Consider the following 17,674-nt stretch of genomic DNA (forward strand, 5'->3'; position numbering starts at 1 on the left):
GTAGCTCTCTCTCTGTCGCTCTCTTGCCACATAATGACGCATATTTGTGGTCAATTGCAGTTCAAATTTAATCGCTTGCCATTTGAATTTCCATTTCCATTTGCCTCGAACGGGAAGGAAGCCTTTTTCGGCCTAAACGCATAATCTGCTCGGCCGCTTTGTCGCCTCTGTTGTCCTCTGGTCTCCTCTGCTCTCCTCTCTTGGCGCTCTCTTGCTTCGCTCTGCGGTCCTGCGGGAGGACACCCCTCCTGATACCCTGCCAAGGTGTATCCCATAGTTTTGGCCAGGTGCAGAAGGCCTGTAAAAAGTTCGGCGTCGGTGTGCTATCCTGTATCGAAGAGTATCAAAGGCTTCGTCGGCACCCCGACTCTGAGACAGCCGACTGCCACCTCTTGTTGCTTTTGTGGTTCTTTTTTCGGGCTTCCTTTTGTCGTTGAGTTACAGTTATCTGCTCTCCTGCTGCTCCTCCGAGCCGTTCTTTGTGTGGCGGCCCGCCCCCTGCCCTGCCAGAAGGGACGATGGCGATGATGTGTGGCGATACTTGAGTTTTTGCACTTTTGTCTCTGTGTTAGAGTGTCTGTGTGTGTGTGTGTGGGTTTTTACCCTTGTTTTCTAGTTTTTGGGAATTTGCTGATTTAATTATGCTCTCTGCTGCTTCCCCCCGCGCCCTCCGCCCTCGTCGCGCCCTCTGGGCCCTGCCCCTCGACTGATAAGCGGCGTCATCGGATGAAGGGGGTGGGGGGTGGGCGTTCGGGCTGGGTTAGCAAAAAAAAAAGTCCAATTACAAAAATATTTTGTCTCTTTGTTGTTGCTCGCACTTCTCTTCTCTTCTCTTCTCTCCTCTCTATCTCTTTCTCTTTTGGGGCTGCCTCAATGCCACAGGTTGGCTTTGTTTCTGTCGACCTCCCCTCCCTACCCCCCTCCCCCACCCGAATCCGAATGAAAAGAGAATTAAGTAAAGCATGGCAGGCATTGCGTCACAGCCGTTTGGACAATAGTTTTTTAGACATGCCACCCACCCAACCAGCCACCCACACAACCCCCTCAACCTCAAATTGGAATAAAAAACCATCCCCCCGCGCACTCGCACACTCCAGCACTTCTGGTGGGACACATTGAAATTCTAGAAGAGCCGCCACCGCCATTGAGCGATGGTTGCGTTTTTTGTCGTTCAACAACAAAAACAACAACAACAACAACAACAACAACAACAACAACAACAACAACCTCATCTCTATCTATCTATTCCCCTCCACGCGGTGGAACAAATGGCAAAGAAACGAAACACAAAACACTTGAGCACGTGGAGGGAGGTGGTAAGTGGGTGGAGAGGGAGCATAGGAAGTAGGAACTCAAATTCATAGATGCTAAAAAAAAACAAGATACCCGACGCGGCGCGACGATAGGAGACTCCTCAGCGAGAACTTGTTGGAATAATCTGAAATCTAAGGAACTTCAACGCCCAGAGACGGACAATTAGCTGTGGAGAGGGGCAAGAACTTGATTCTGTCCTGAAAAAACACTTGGATTCATTTCAAAATGAACACCACCCATAGATTGGCCTCGAGAGTGGAAATTGTAACCAACAAATAACTCAGTTAGAGATGAAAATATTCGAGAATATGTATATTTGTATTTGTATAAATGTAATATGTTGGGTACATACATGGATTGTCGGCGATTTCGATGATTGTTCGGCTGAATACAAGCGAAGTCTATTGTGGTGTGAATTATAGTGCATCTAAACCAAGGTGTGCGGCCGTAGAGGTATTAGCGATGAGTACTATAAGGAGTAACTCAAGGGCCAGCGGGCCCGAGGTCGAGAGAGCGTGAGGGAAGGTGCTGCGCTAGAGAGTGCCTGCAAGGTGGTCCGCTTACTCACCTTCGGGTCTTATTTTACGCTCCGCATGTGCGAAGAACGAAGCGTGATGTTGTGCTGAGCAAAATAAGGCCCTAAAAGAGGGAACGTTTGCGGGAGCGGACCATCCATTAGGCTGCTGCCGCTCCGTATATGAATGTGTGGAATGTGTGGACTGCAAACTGTAAGAGTGATTTTCCATTACTGCTGCACCGCTGGCCATAATCTATTGCTTGCTGGCTTGCTGGTTCTGCCAGAACCCAGAAGGTCCCCTCGCCACCTCCGTTGACCTGGAGACCCCCACGGGCACCCCCTGGGCATCCCCCAGGACGCCCAAACGCCGTAAAAGGCGGTCTATTTTTGTTGGTTCGATGCGTTTTTCGGGGGCTGGCTGCCAGCTCTCCAGTTTTCCACGTGAAAGTTACTTTAATTGCGAAATATTCAAGTAATTTAATTTCCATTTCCATTTTGTTGCTCTGGCAACTCGCATCAAAGTGAAATGGTGAGCGAGGCGGCAACGAGGGCGGCGAAGGGGGGTGGCAGGGATGGATGAGAGGGGGGGTGGCGTTAAGCGGGGTTTAATCTTTCAAAGCAAATAAAAAGTGAAAAAATAAATAAAATACGAGGGGGTGAGAGAGAGAGAGAGAGAGTCTAGGCTACAGAGAAATATGAAGAGATGAAGGCTGGTGGGTGGGGGGTAAGAGGAGGACTGACTCTAGCGGTCACTATGGTTAAGCCCCCCCCCCCCCCCCCCATCCCTCTTTTACCGTCCTTCTCTCGGAACCCTTTTAGTCAACCCAATTAAATGCTGTTTGCAATTTGCGCTAAAAGCATTTCAAGGATTTAATTTTTTTTACCATATTTCTACACCCCTCCCACCACTCCCTCTCTGTCCCTCTCGCTCTCTATCTGCCATTCTCTGGGGACGCATCTTCTTTCCATTGCCCGACGTTTGATTTCGATTTTCTCCTCTCTCCATGTGTGTGTGTGTGTGCGTGTGTGTGTTTCTACATGTCATACCAATTAGTACTGCCAATTACACTGAGCCACAGAGAAGTGGAAACCGAAAAGGAATCACTCGTCACTCGTCACTCGTCACTCGTACTATCCGGCATTCGATAGCTCCCTCCTGGAGGACATGCGACATATCCCAACCCCTTGGATGTTTCCTTTGTGCCACTCCTATCGTGCCTATCGTGCCTATCGTGTGTGTACCCAAATATATGACTACCAAAGGCCTCTTTCCTATGGGATTCGATTTCCCTATTTCCCTCTTGTCCGCCAGAGCAAAGCAATCGGCAAACGAGAAGAATAACGGAGCGGCAAGGAGCACACGAAACAAAAGATAATCATGCACTGAGCATAATTGAACCAGGTCTAACCCCCCTTGCGATACGATACTTTGCTCGGGACTCAATCGTTTGCAGAACAAACGGGGGTGTCCCTGGTGGGGCATCTGTGGCAGGAAATGTTGAGCCGAAGCCCCCCATATCTGCCATCCTTACGATATGGTGGCAACTCTACCAAATAAAAGTACAGTCTGTAGGACAGTGGCACTCAATCTAGAATGCTTCTAGTATGAGGTCCTTCTTGAGCCGCTGGGACTTTCCCTGGAGATCAAACAGGTGTGGAATACTCCCACAATATGATGCCACAATATTCGTGCATTCGGTACAAGTTTTTGTTGGCCAGGCTAAGGGGAACAGTGCTCTGGTTTTTCGGTTCACTTGAGTTATGGTTCGCTGCCCCCCATCACGCCTCCTCTCTGCCGTCCAAGAGGCTGGGCTTTGTCCCCTACTAATTATGATGTAAAAAATAAAAGTTTTTCTTTTCCTTGCAATTAGTCGGACACTCCGGAGGGGTGGGGAGGGGGGGTAAACTCTCATAATGAGTGTCGTCTGGAGCGGGGGAGGAGGCAGAGAAATCACACATTTTCTTGTGCCAAGGCGAAGAGGGAGTACCGCTATATATTTGTATATATTTTGTATGCTTTTGGAGCTGTGGAGCTCGTTTGCCCTCGGCTCTGCACAAAACCCAATTTTTTCAGGCAAAAGTCAAAGCCAAAAACCAGCATAAATTATGGTATTGCTTGCTCTTTCGCTTTGCTAGAAAATCAAGCATTGCAGAGAGTGAGCGAGAAAGAAAAACCAAAATTTTGGAAACCTGTTCAGACAGGACTCTGGCCCTGCCTCCATCTGGAAGGGTATTCGAGCCTCGGTCCCGGACCAACAGCCTTTCCCTTTCCTTCGCTTGGGCTTTCGTTTTTCCAGCATTTTCCTGGAGATTTTCTAATTGAATTGAATTAGTGTCAGCCACGCGATATAAATTATACAGACTCTCGTCTATGTGCAAGCAATGTACATGGAAAGAGCAGGCATGGCACTCGGTGGGGCGGTGGGTCGGTGGGCGGTGGGCGGTGGGGGGGTGTGCTGTGAAGCTGGGCCTGCACCTGCGAGACCACGCACGCCCTCCCCCACACAAGCAACAGCCGGCAGCAATGATATACCGTGTACCATGTGTGTGTGCGAGTGCCTGCACGTGTGTGCCTGTACGTGTGTCTGTTATAAATACCCCGTAAATGGCAGTAACTATGTACTATGTGCTCACAACATTAGCGATGGACTTTTTCGGAAGGGCACGAGGCACGACCAAAACTGAGGCCAGTCCCTGCCTCGGGATGGAGCTGGTTTTAATCAGATTCAACTGTTTCCGTAATGGAATTGTGGGAAGTGCTTCATCGAATTATCTCTGGGGTTGCTCTCGCTCTGGTCAAGTCCTGTCGCTTGCCTGTGGCCCATCTCCAATTCGTATGCCCTCCGCCACCCAAACCACACCCATGGGCATACTCGTACTATAATTAGTCCTTCTACTTTGGGTTCTGCCCCCAGAGAGAGGGAGGGGGACACAGAGCAGGCCCGGCCCATTCCTCTGTCCATTGTCCAGCATTGTCCATTGATCACTTCGATGGGAAGTCTTCCCAATCCGTTGTCGAACAGCAGCTGAGAATCGGAAGCATTTCATTCGCCTCTCTCTCTCTTGAGTTGAGAGGAAATATCTACAAAAATCTTGTTTCATTCCATGGTTTCTATTCCCTGAGCTGTTCCATAATTCCACAATTCCTTTAACTACAAAACCTCCATCAAGTCAGAGATGATCCCATTATGCAGTGCATGTAGCCACTTCTCTTCCCTCTCCAGTAGCTGGTCCTGTGGTGCACCGCTGTGGCAGGAGGCCTGGCAGGAGGACTCTCTGCAAAAACAATTGAGACTTTAGAAGAGCCGAAGCCCAAAGCCAGAAGATGGACCACAAAGACGGTTTCTGTTTCTGTGTCAGAAACACTTTTCACGCTCGAGTGGATCTACGCTACGACGCCCCTTGGAGAAGGGGGGGGGGGGGGGGGGGGGCTCGTAGTTTTGGTCGTGTATTTTCTATGGCATTGCCAGGGCCAGGCGGTGGGTCGGGTCGGTCGATGCTTTTTGTGCCCAACTTGTTAATGAAAATAAATTTCTGACGCCGTCGCTGGGCTCTGATAAATAATAACAATAATAACAAAAGCAAAAGCATGTGCCTCTGTGCCCAGTGTCTGTGTCTGTGTCTGTGCTTCTGTGCTTCTGTCTCTTGTGCTGTTGTTGTTTCTGTTTCTGTGACTGTTGCTGTTGCTGCCCGTTGATAATATCCGCCGGCCATTGCCATAAAAAGCAATGAGAAAAAACAAAAAACCAAGCAAAAAGAATCAGAAAAGCAAGAACAAATATTGCCACTGTATGCCACATTTTGTATACCCTGCCTGGTAAAACCTTTGCCACTGACAGATCCGAGAGATCCTTGCCCCGATAAGATCTACAGATAATCCCTGGATCTGTGGACTTGAGTGTTGGGGATTCTGGGTTCTGGGCACAGCAGCTCTGCAGCAAAGCAGTAGCGCTGTAAAGGCACCCAGCTAACAGCCACCGCGCTGTTACGGCACCACGTTAACAGCCACAGCTACAGCGCTGTTAGGACACCAGGTTAACAGCCACCGCGCCAGGCACCAGGTTAACAGCCACAGCCACAGCGCTGTTCAGGCACCCTGTTAACAGCCTGTTAGCGTTCCTGGGCACCGCTCTCCGTTAACAGCCCACTGTAAACTGTAAACCCACTCGCTGAGAGCAGGCACTCACGATCCGCATGGCTCTCTCTCCCGAAAATAATACCGCTACAAACGGCCCACACTAATAAATATTCTCTTCAACCCGAATGGGTAAAGGGTATCCGAAAAGTAAAACTAAATGCAAACAAACGTCAGCCGCAGTCGCAGTCGCTGTCGCTGCCGCTGTCGCAGAGAAGGCGTTGGAATAGAAGCGCCAGAAGAAGAGGAAGTGAACAAAGAAGAGGCTGAAGGCGAATAAGAGGATGAATGTGGTGGGGAGGGGGAACGGAGGTGTGCTGAGCCGAGTGTCATTGCCACGCCTTTATCGTCCTCCACTGTGCCTTTAATTCCGCTCTAGTTCAAGGTGTATTCGCCTGCAAGGTGAGGCATTCCATTCCCTCTCTGCTGCTCTCTTGCTGTTTTGTCCCTCTCTCGCGGTGCGGTGCGGCGCGGCTCAACGGCTAGACGTGTCGCGTGCAAATAAACCACGGCAAATATCCTTAGAGCACTGTGTTGCTGCTGTATTGAATCCTTTCCACCTGTTGGATTTTGCAAAACCATCAGAGCAAACCTTAAACAAACTCATGCTCTTTCCAAAGAGTCGCATAGCCCTCATCGATTGGACCGTGAATCGAGTCAAATGTTTCCCCAAGTGAATAAATCATTCGAATGATCTGAATCCAACAAGGTTGTGCATATTTATATTGGTTTTTATGGTTAGGAATACAGATACCGCATAGATTGTATAGTTTGTGATGATATTATGATATATAAATGATTACGGTGATGATGCGATACCTCCTCCACAGTTGGGGATATTTTCTTTGATAGTAATCCTAATCCTAATCCTAATTATCTCCAGAGAAAACCTGAAATACGAAAAATACGCGGCCATGCTCTGGTTATCGCAAATCGCAAAAGTGCTTGCTCCAGTTTTTGCAAATCGTAAGATTCAAACGACTCAAAACCGCCTTCCATCGAGTGAAATATCGCCATCGAAAATCGGACACCACACACGAAAATCGAAATCGGCAAATATTTGCGAAGGCCGGAGCACGGCTGACCCCAAATGGGCCCCTCGGCACTACCCGGAATCTCTCGGCGTGGCTGTGGGCTCTGTGGTCCTAGATCCTCCTCCCATAAGCGATAAACGCGAGTATCGACTAGTACTTGGTACTTGCGATGTATCGAATGTTGATGGATGGAATATCTTGATTATTTGTAAAGTATTCTTTATTTTCAATAAATCTCTCTCTCTCTGTCGCTCTCTGTTCCCCCCTTTTTGCCCCGCTTTTCCCACTATGTGCCATTTTATTGTCTGCCATTTTCTGTCTCTCTTTTATTGTGTTCTCTGTGCTCTGTGCTCTGTTCTGTTTGTTGCGAAATCGATAAAATTCAATTGTCGATTGGCGCCTACACACACACACGCACACACGTGCAGAGCGGCATTGCATTTACCGTTTTCCTCTTGACGATTACTCATTCGGACTTATGCTCACCCCCATCGCCCCCCCGTTCCTCTACCACCCCCCCTGTTGTCTGCTGCTGCGGCGGTCCAATGTCAATGACGTTTACCCCGCTGTTACCGCCCCCCTCTGAATATTTTCCATTAAATTTGAGATTTTCTTTTTTTGCAAGGACACGATAAAGAGAGGGAGAGGGAGAGGGAGAGAGGGGGGCAGCGAGTGAGAGAGTTAATTTTTGTGCCACTCAACTGTTTATCGAGTGGATTAATTGCGACAGTTGTTGGTATTTGGTATGGCGTGTATTTTTCCTGGTATTTTCCAGTTGAATATATGCTCTCCTCTCACTCCCTCCCCTCTCTACAACTACTCTATGGCCCCCTCCCTCTCTCTGTCTTTATCTTGCTTTTTTTTTAATTAAAATTTTTAATTAGGCAAAAAACGAGGGAAAATGTCATGAAAAGTTCTTAAACTCTTTCCACCGAATGGCGTTGATGGTGCTAGAGAGAGACAGAGAAGAGTGGCGGGGAGGGGGGGAAATGTGTCGACGACAACAAAGGGCGTAAAAAGTTTTTAGTTTTAGTTTTTCCTTCGCCCCCCTCCCCACCCCACTCTATATCACGCATACGCCCTAGAGGCCATTAATTTCATTTCAAGAGGAAAATAGCTCAAAAATTAACAACAACAAAAATAAATAACCCAACAAAATATTGAATTTCGTTCCGAAAACTCAACGGCTTTCTCCTCAGTCTCTTCAAGACAATCTTGAATATATTTCTCCCTTCTTGAAATTCCATTTGCTGTCACGCAATGCCAGGACCAGACCCTGAGTATGTCCCAGCAGGAGCTCTCTCTCGCTCTCTCCAAGGGGGGCAAGGGTTCACATGGAATCTTGTCAAAGTTCAAGTGCAGTTTCAGTGGAAAATTGTTTTGCAATTCGAGTGAATCCTAAGTGAGGCGATAACCAAGTGAATAATCATTTAATTGAACCAAAAAGTGCCACAAATTAGGGTACGCAAAATGCCTGAATGGTGGATACACTGTGCACACAAGTATCTGGTGGCAGGCGTTCGAGCATTTTCAATTAAATTCAAGGAAAAGCATTCCATTCCATGCCATACCGTTCTTTAATTATTTCCCGATTTGCCAGCATTCAGCATTCATTCTTCTTGATTTTGCAATTCCAATTCTGTGGCTGTGTCTGTTTCTGTTTCTGTGTGTGTTTTTCCTTTAAATAAATATATATTTCACTTTTGATGATTTTGTAACAGCAGACACTCGTCTCCGCCTCCACCTCCACCTCCACCTCCACATCCTCCTCACAGCAGATGGAAAATAAACAAACGAATGAACGGAGAGCAAAGATAAAGAACAAATTGGGTTGGAGATGGATGAGCGATGGCATAAGCATTTAGTTCTCCAATCATTAAAGATACTCGCAGTTGCAGATACACACACACACACACACACACACACACACACACATTCGCATTCACATTCATTCTCGAACCAAAACTCAAGCATCGAGCCATGGAATAAATTATAGAAATTTTCTCTAGCGAATTATTGTGCATGGGTATTATTTTTTGTGGGCTTCTCGGAACTTTCTTGGAACCCAAGGAATCCTCCTCAAGTGGCCACAAGCTCTACTTTTGGGTCTGAGGGTCCCCGAATGGTGACTGTGAGGGCCGTTCCATTAGGGGATCCTTGGCATGGCCCAAGGATACACCGGATATCCTCGTCCGCCCTAATTATATTTTAATTTGTAGCAGTTTTTGTTTTGTTTGTTCTTTTGGTGTTTCCATGGGATCGACGGCCTGTAGGAAGTCCCGCCAGAGAGACCATCAGGAATTCTTCTGGCTTCTGGACTGGTGGAAATTCCTGTTTCACGCACACACACACACACACACATACACACACACACACACACGCACAGGGGCTTGACCTTGCCACAAAAACACTGGCCGCCCCCATGGCCCTTTCCTGTGGGACTTTTCCGAAAATTTGTTCCAAAAAAGACAACAAAAAATCAATTTTTTGTGTCGGACCTTCCCCTGCCCCTGGATGGGGGGGGGGCGGGGGGAATGGCAGTGCCACTTCGGCCTATCGCTAGTTACATACATTTTTTGACAGGGCGCATGACAAACTGAAGGACTTGCCGTTCCCCTACCCCTCTCCCTCTCCCTCCTATCGTAGACAGAAACATGACAGAGGCGGAGCGGAGGGGGGGAATCCTCACCACTTTGCCTGATTGTCTGCTTGCCGCTTTTCCCCTCCTACCCCTCGATCCAAAAGTATTGTGTGTTTATGGAGGGGGGGGGGGATTGGGTGGAAAAGTTGCACCACACCCTTCGCTCCATGCCCCATGCCGCCACCTGTCGCTTCGCACTCCTCCTCCGAAGATTGCCCAATAATTGCGTATAAACCAGAGGAGGAGGAGGGCGGAAGACGGCGGAGATGAGCGAACACGAAAAGTGGCACAACATTTTTATTTTTACCTGTGGATGGACTACGTCTGGCCTGCCTTTTCAGCCCCACAGCCATTGGGGTGGACCCGTAACCAGAAAACACTGCAAACCCATCATCAGAACAAAAGAGTGCCAAACCAATCCATTCAATAAGTATCGATATGATAAATCATCGATAGGTAGACGGAAATGCTATCCTCTACGATCCAAGGGCTAAAGATCCCAGAAATATGCCAGCGTGGGATCTCCTGGAGGACACACACTCTCCTCTCCTCTCCTCTCCTCTCCTCCCTTCTGCTTGGCCCATTCCCCTGCTGTTCCCTCCCTCGTGTTGGCGCTGTTCGAATGTCCATTCATCGCAGGGCCCTCTCGGGAGGGACGGCTTCTACTACTACTACTACTATTGAAAGGTGGCTCGTTATCCGTTTGACCATTTCCCGGGTAAATAGCAGGCACATCTATATGTATTCGTAGATTGATTTCATTTACCGTTAATCCCACACACCTGGCCTGCCGTGTGGCAATTTCTTGGAATGCATGAAAGTGCGAAACGGAACGGAATGGAACGGAACGCAACGGAACGGTTCTTGGCGGCGGCAGCTGGCTGGAACATGAAACGTGTTTCGTTTGGTAGCTGATAAAGTTGGGGCCAAGTTGGCCAACAAGTTGGCCTTCCTCGCACTTGCAGCTAGTTCCACTGCCCACCCGAAACCCCCCCTCTAGTGACTCCCCCTTCGAGACCCGCGTCCCCCGTTAGCCTTCTTATCGGTTGGCACCCTTTATCGGAGCCGCTTAGGCGCTCCATTTGGAGGCCAAAAACCATAAACCAACTATACGGATGAGACAGCGCCCCAGCGCCCCACCGCACCAGCGCACATGTGTAATCAAATCGCACTTTACACCCCGCCCCACTCCTGTGTGGCACCTCTGCACAGCAAGAGAGAGAGAGAGAGAGAGAGAGAGAGAGTGAGGGAACGGGAGAGAGGGAGAGGCAGATAAGTCGGAGGCAAAGTCGAGGCGACGGCTGCCCATGGCCGAAGCAAATTCTTTTCATACACCAAATACTACACCCGGTAGTAGTCGGAGAGCCAGCCATCCAGCCAGCCAGCCAGCCCTTGGGTATATGCAATTGGGGGGACGATATGTGACACAAGTGCACATTCAAGTATATGTGTATGTAGATCTATCGATCCGTTTACCATCACCCATATTGGGAACCTACTGTTTATATAGAGAGAACAGAAAAAACCCTGAAATTACACTGGGACTTGCAAAATAATAAATACAAATTAATGATTATTTAATAATTTAAAGGGTTTTCAATCAAAAATAAATGAACAATAAAAGTGGAATAAAGGAAGAGTGGTGGGGAGGTGCAAGAAAATGGATATATATTCTGATCAACTGAGCCAAGGCCAAGACACAAAAAATATGTTTCTAAATTGAAATAATTTCAGTGCAGATAACTTTCACTTTAGATTCACTTTCTTTTCATTCGATTAAAATTTAACAAAATAAAAAAATCATAAAAATACTAAAAATATTGTTTGGTATTTTTATAATTTTATCAACAAAAAATATTATATTAAACAAAAGAACATCATAAAAATACAACAGTAAAATAAAAAAATAATACAAAAAATATTGTTTGGTAAATTTATAAAATTTTTTTGGTTTTTTTTATGATTTTTACAACAAAAAATACTACAAATCTTTTTTGCACTTAAATGATAATAAATACTACAAATATAGTTTGGTTTTGTATGATTTTCACCAGAAAAAATATCAAAAATATTGTTTGGTAAATTTATAATAAAAATACAACAAAAATTGTTTTGGTATTTTTATGAATTTCACACCAAAAAATACTAAAAATATTGTTTGGTACTTTAATTATAAAAAATAAACATTTTTTTGTATTTTTATGAATTTCACGCCAAAAAATACTAGAAATATTATTTGGTATTTTTATAATTATGGTATTTTAGATATTTTATTTGTTTTTTTTATAACTTTATTTTCTTATAAATACTATAGTACTGCAATATATATTCTGGAACAAAGAATAGTAGAATAGTAGTAGATATGCGATATTTCACACAAAAGGATATTGAATGCTGGATTCATCGAAAGATTCGCTCCTTAGTTCCATGGGTTTGATGGGTATCGTCTAGTCGGGCGGTGGCTTTCTTTCTTGTTGGGTGTTTTTTTGTTGTTTTTTTTTTTGGCCTCGTACTCGAAAGCGGATGACTAATGCCTGCCCGCCTGCCCCTCTCTTTCCACCTCTGTTTCGCTTTGGTTTTCGTTTGTTTTTTCTTCTTTTTTTTTGTATTTGCGATAGTAGGATATTTTTATACCCTATGTGCCTGTGTGTGTGTGTGTGTGTGCGTGGAGAGTAGCGGAACGTGGAGCGTGGAACGTGAAAAGTGGAATATAACTTTGGGACTTCGGCCAATGTGACGACAGCGACGACGCTCTCCGGCCTTCGTCACCATCGGTCACCGCCAGCACTGGGCTACAGGGGATATGTTTTTCGATATTTTGCACTCACCGGAACCACTACACTACCGATGAGGTGCTTCGATGCTTCCTCCCATCGTGGGATCTGCTCCGTATCCTGCTCCTGTATCCTGTCTCGGGCGCTTTCCATTTCCAATCCAATCGCAGATATTTAGTGGCAAATCCCCCACTTTGGCTGTGCAGTGTAGACCACAATTTTCTCCATCCCCCTCCCCCGACATATATATATATATATATATATGTGTAGTATAGAGCAATCAAATTTGTTGTAGATTTTAATTAATGCAGCTGGCATCGAAAGTGGCAGCCACAGCCACAGCCACAGTCCCCGTCCCAGCCCCAGACCCCCGCGCCTTCTGCCTTACTCCCGCGGGCAGTCCGTTTCGAAAGTGTAAGCCATTTTGGCAAGAGATCGAAAGATGGTAAATTATCGAAAATACAGACCAAAGTACACTGAGAATAATGGATGGAAACCTTGGTTTTTCTTTTGTCTCCCCTCCCAAAGACTTGACTCACTTGGGAATGGTCCCTTGCTTGTGTCTGAATCATCGATCAATGAATCAAGGCAGTTACCGGATGGTAATACTCGTATACCCACTTCCCTCTTATCTCTCTTGGGCCCCTCTTGGCGGATCGAGACGGGCCTATGGCGTTTCTATAGCGAAACGCACTGTACTTGCACTTGGGTCTGTGTGTGTGTGTGTGTGTGTGTGTGTGTGTGTGCTCCATGTCCATGTACAGGTGTCAATGTGGCAAGTCAATTAATCGGCGATTGCAATCGCTTCTGCTGCCTGTTCTTGCAGGTGACTCCTCCTCCACCTCCTCCAGCTGCCATCTCCTTCTCTCCGACCATCGCCAACTCTCTCCAACTGGCATTCCATCTTTCTGACACATGCCACAGAGCCAGAAGATGGAATGATGGCATTCCTGGTGCTGGTACAATAAGAGGATGCCTGGAAATGACATTTTGCCGGCGCCATCTGCTCCGTGCACCGTGCACCGTCCCCCCTCCATCCCCCCCACACCCTGCTCGAGGGCCCGCTATGCCGTTATGCGGCATAACATAGGAATTCAATTTCCTGCAAGTAAGCTCCTGGTTTCCCCCTGTGCCCCCCGCACCACTGGTCGTGGTCTAATGCTCCGGAAATGCTCTTGAAAAATGCTGCACGCAAATGTTCATGGCAATTTTCCCTCCATCCAGCAGGGGCCAGGCAGCACCACCAGACGACCCGCCGAGTTTCCGCCTTTCCACCTCGTCTCTCCCTCTGTCTCTGCCTCTCTCTGCTGTGGAGGGGGCAAGGTAAGGCTTACATTAAATTCTGGGAAATGTCTCCGTCCGTCCGTTCGCTGGAGAAGCAAATGCCAAGCGATTGATATTGATATTGATGGGAGCGGAGCACCGGGGCATCCTTGGGCTTCTCTCTTCTCTCTTCACTGGCTTTTCCAGAAATTACATCACAATCAGGACTAAGCGGATGGCCATTTGTTTTCCATTCGATTCGTCTCAATTTGCGATGCCGGGATGCCGGGATGCCGAGATGCCAGATTAATTGATGTAAGGTCTCCGAATCGGATCCTAACCACATGCTTAATGATATCGAAGCTGGTGCCTAGGGCTCTTCCTGGGGGCTCGAGAGGCGGCTGGGGCCCGACACTAATTTGATTTTGTCCCCGGACCGGCGGTAGTTTCGGGGGATCCAGTGGGGGGCGCGGAAATTGAAATGAATTATATTTGTAATAGAAAAGAAAAACTGGGCAAATCCTTCAGGCAACGCACGGCTCGAGCTTCTTCGCCTCGGAAGCAGGCTCCCCCCCCCATTCCTTGGGGCTGGGGCCAGTGGAGAGGAGTATATTGTTTTCGCTGACACGCTTACTTCCTTTTGGGCTCCTTGGGGCTATTGCCGAGCACTCACTGTGTGTTCAAGCTGTGTGTGTACTAGACATACACTCGGAGAAAACAGTCATGGCAACAGGAAAAACCGGAAAACCATTTTTCAATTTAAATTTCCCCTTGATTTAAATGTAAATTCATTGAAAAGTCTCCATGCCTAATCGAAATATAAAACACTTTTAGATAAATATAATATATTAGGGTTTTATTTGTATTATAATTAAATATTTAATATAATATTAAATATATATTGAATTGAATTTCTTCATAAATGAATGATTTCTGGTGGTGGATCGGTGGAATGTATCCCAGTGCAATTAATACTCCCATTTCTCTCAGTGTACCGGGGCTTGTTCCTTAGTCATTTCTGGGTCAACTCTTTCTGTAGCTCTCTCTGTCTCTACCGCGCGCTGTCGTGGGCTTTTTTATGACTTTGCATAAATGTAGAAAAATCTGTTTTGACTCCCAGGATTAGAGCCAGGACAGGGACTAGGACCAGGACTGGGACTGGGACTGGGATTGGAGGGCTTAGCCACAGACAGATTTTTGCAAAATTAAAATGGAAAGCCAACAAAGCGAATACACGGAGAAATACCGAGAGCAAAGTATGCGGCACTTACGGGGGGGGGGGGGGGGACATACTGTATATGCATAAATACAGTTGAAATATAATCGGGCATCAGCCTTGAGATTAGAGATCACTCTTCTCTCCCTCTCTCTCTCTCTGTCTGTCCCTTATCTCTCCCTCCGAGATGCCCTGGCGGTGTGGATGGGGTGCCTGTTGTGCAATTCTAAACACAAAATGGCGTCACCCCACTCGGTTATGGCACACACGTTACCCACCCCCCCTGCCCCTGCTCCTGCTCCTGCCCGTGCATTCCCCTCCATGCAGATGGGAGGGAGGGAGAGCGATGTAGGTAGGTAGGCGGCGCTGTCAATTTGATATTCGATTCCATTCCATTCAATCGAGTCGAAAGTCGAGGCGATTAAACGATTACAGATTCCTGCACGCCCACGACTCATTAACATTGAGCGACCACCGACCGACTGTAGTTTCAGTTTTAGATTTCGTTTTGTTTGGTTTTCGGAAATTGTGCAATCAAAGTAGTTGTGTTTTTTTGTTTTCTGCAGATGCCCTGCACATTATTGCTATTATTTGGTGCTCTTTCGGTGGTGAATCCGCTATGAATGATGCAACGAGCGTGGCTGCCGATGCAGATCCCGTGCGAGCAAATCATGTACCCAACGAACCCAAGGGAAGGGGAAGGGCTCTCACATTCGGGTTTGATGTTGAGAGCTGTCGGAAGCTCTCGTGTCGGGCATCGTACGATTCCTCTCCTAGCGAATGGTGGGATGGGGAATGTGACGAACCGAACACCCAGGAAACGGATTAATGCCTGCAAACTGTTGTGCCGGACAGTGCCTCTCCAGTGCACTTCTAATAATCTCGTAGAGTACAATCTTATCTATTTCGGCATGCTCGGTGCTGCCCAAGAACTCGCTTCCGAGTCTTCCAAGTGAGTTTTCACTGCACAGGCATGTCCCTCTCTCGCCTCTCCTACCTGTCTGCCCTCTCTTTCTGGTCTGGGAGCGGGAGTGGGCGCTGTAGAGCGATTAACATAAATCCCTGGCACGTGCCTTGAGGGGCAGCGCAGTCAGTCGGCGGGGAGCGGCAGCGGCAGCCTCAGAGTCATTCCAGTTTATTTGCATTCGAAAATTTCTATGCAAATAAGAAACGGGGGGAGGAGTAAGTGGAGAAAGAACAAACGAGAGGGAGATGCTTTTTCGCTGTTGTTTTGTTACATTTGTTAACGGTAAACAAAATGCGATAAGAATGCAGAAATAAATCAAAAACAGAAGCAGTTTCCCAAAAGAAAGCTCAGAGGGAGGGCCAGAGGCAGAGAAGGCGATGGCGATAGTGAGGTGTGAATTTCCCCCTGCTCCCCCATCTCATTTCTCGACCTGCACTTGAAAGCTTTTCCAATTGCCTGCCGGCTGCCAGCACGGACTAAGTGAGAAAATAATAATAAAATGCCAGAGAGAAAGCCATCGCTCCAAATACCCTTGCAACATCTCCTGGGGGGAAAGAGTTACTCGTTTTATCCCGTGAGCAGAAAATTCAGCCAAAAGGTTTTCCCTCCTTAACGCTGCAATGAATTGAGTCTGATCTTGAACCTGCTCGAACCTGTCGGCCCCCCCGCGTTCGATCGATCTGCTCAGACCTGTTCAAACATGTTCCGCAACATTGTTCGTGCCTGTGCCGTTTTCTGGTTCGTCGTTTGACCACACATACATGCGTGCTGCACATGTATGTGACTTCGTGTGTGTGACGCAACGAAAAGAGCTTCACGAGAGCTTTCGGCTTGCAGTACAATTAAGCTTCCTATGGCGCTTGATGCTGCTCTGCTGATCGGAGGACTCTAAGAAAATGTTGCAAAACGGACAGCCGGCGGTCATCGCTACTGGCAATGACGACGATGATGATGATGATGATGATGATGATGACGCTGATGATGATGTGGTGTCTGAAACCATTGCAACTTTTCCTGCGGTATGGCTTTGTGAATGCCCTAAGAGGGTGATAAGAAGCAGAGGAGTAGAGTGACAGGCGGGGGGGGAGGGGGGAGCAATCCGTAATGCAGTGAGAATGCCGGAAAAAAGTAATACATTCACCTTAAGTAACCCGTAACCCGTAAGCCGTAAGCAGTAAGCCGTAAACCCGCAACCCGCAACCGTACAAAAGTTCCGGACATCATTGCAAATGCATCTGTCGAGGGGTGAGGGGAGAGGCGGGGCGGGGCGGGGGAAAGAGCGAAGACAGACGGAAATGGAAATGGGCTAAAGGACACGTGTTTCGTGTCGGCTGGCAGCATTTCAGTGGCCTGCGGTTCCTCGGCTTGACTCAGATGCAGGATGCGGAAGGCGGGTTGTCTGTCCGCGGGCTTGGCAGTGGGCCAAGTGGGGGAGCAGGGGGAGTGCAGTGCAATTCCGGTTCAGTAGTCTCTAAAGTGATTGCGGCTACAGTCCCCAGTCCCAGTCCTGCTGGTGGCCAGTTCCCACAGAGATGGCCCTGCCACTAGTTGTTTGACTCTATTTAATGGTCAATAATGTGGATTCTGCTTCTGGGCCTAATCACAGAACGCCTCCCCACCCACCAAGGCCCAATGTTTGCTGTTGAACTAGGGGCCCCCTTCCTTCCCGCCGAATGCTGCCTGATGGGGTTATGCACGAGAGAGTAGCCGCCTTTGAGCCTGTAAAATTTTTGAACGATTACGTACTACAGATAGAACACATGTACAGACCTATTTCCCACCCTTTGAGCAACGGAATAAACCTCTGCTTTGT

The 17,674-nt window shown here is 47.5% G+C and overlaps 1 protein-coding gene across 1 annotated transcript in view; it reads left to right on the top strand.

Annotated features, from left to right (window-relative positions):
- LOC6597688 (polyglutamine-repeat protein pqn-41) overlaps window positions 1-17,674 on the top strand; it is a 38,438-nt gene that overhangs the window by 2,316 nt on the left and 18,448 nt on the right. The gene's annotated exons all lie outside the window — the stretch shown is intronic.

The sequence above is a fragment of the Drosophila persimilis genome, unplaced genomic scaffold (genome assembly GCF_003286085.1).
Source record: "Drosophila persimilis strain 14011-0111.01,24,50 unplaced genomic scaffold, DperRS2 tig00000606-arrow-arrow-pilon, whole genome shotgun sequence".
NCBI lineage: Eukaryota > Metazoa > Arthropoda > Insecta > Diptera > Drosophilidae > Drosophila > Drosophila persimilis.